General features: G+C 40.9%; 1 pseudogene; it reads right to left on the bottom strand.

The window, feature by feature from the left end:
- Positions 1-602: 602 nt before the first annotated feature.
- LOC102871497 overlaps positions 603-1,010 on the bottom strand; it is a 5,915-nt pseudogene continuing 5,507 nt past the window's right edge.

Raw genomic sequence — 1,010 nt, 5'->3', positions numbered from 1 at the left:
ACAATTCCACTCCTTTTTGAAACACTAATAAAAGCACAGCAAAAGGGAAAGACAGAATACAAGCAATGAATAGTTGTTGCTGCAATTTAATGTCTAGTTAAAAAGAGGATAAAGCTAAAGCAATCTTAAAAACATAGACCAAAAATCTAGACATCAAAAGAACTCAAGAGAAAATAAGAAAAACATAAAGTCCAATATTAATTACACCAACAGATGTTAAAGAATGGAAGAGGGAGAGAGGCAGAGGGAAAAAAAATCAGAAGAAAAAATTATCAAAGCATAATAGTGGAAAGAAGTACATAGACATTTGAAAACATTAGACTAGCTGCTTTATATAGTTCTGCAAAAGCTAAGTCTATATAGAGTATCATAGGAGATAGAGACTACAATGATGGGTTGAGGGTTGGGCCTCAAGGAGTTCCAAAGTGAAAACCAATGTATTTTTCTTTTTTATTCTTTTTTTTTTTTTTTACTCTGAGACATGAAGAAAAAAAATCTTAGAGGAACACATGGAAAAATAAGACACGATTACATTGATAGAGACAATCTAGCCAGAAAGCTTTGTCAGTTCTGAGTGTGATATGCTAAAGGGCTGAAAGGCATTAGTACTCTTCTCCTGCTTCCTCACCCTCTCCTTCAACAGAATCCACACCCACCTCTTAATCCTTCTCAGGGGCAGCCATGTCCTCACGGGCCTCAGAAAACTCTCCTTTCTCCATCCCTTCACCCACGTACCAGTGAACAAAGGCACGCGTGGTATACATCAGATCAAACTTGTGGTGCAGGAGAGCCCAGGCCTCAGCAATGGCTCTGGTGTTGCTCAGCATACACACAGCTTGCTGTACCTTGGCCAGGTCTCCACCAGGCACCACAGTGGGAGGCTGGTAGTTAATACCAACCTTGAAGCCAGTGGGGCACCAATCCACAAACTGGATGCTGCGTTTGGTCTTGATGGTGGCAATGGCAGCATTGACATCTTTGGGAACCACATCACCACGGTACAACAGGCA

This window comes from Elephantulus edwardii, unplaced genomic scaffold (genome assembly GCF_000299155.1).
Source record: "Elephantulus edwardii isolate Elephantulus edwardi_28Jun2011 unplaced genomic scaffold, EleEdw1.0 scaffold00071, whole genome shotgun sequence".
NCBI lineage: Eukaryota > Metazoa > Chordata > Mammalia > Macroscelidea > Macroscelididae > Elephantulus > Elephantulus edwardii.
Note: the sequence above shows the minus strand (reverse complement) of the source record. Positions and strands in the feature narration are given on the sequence as shown.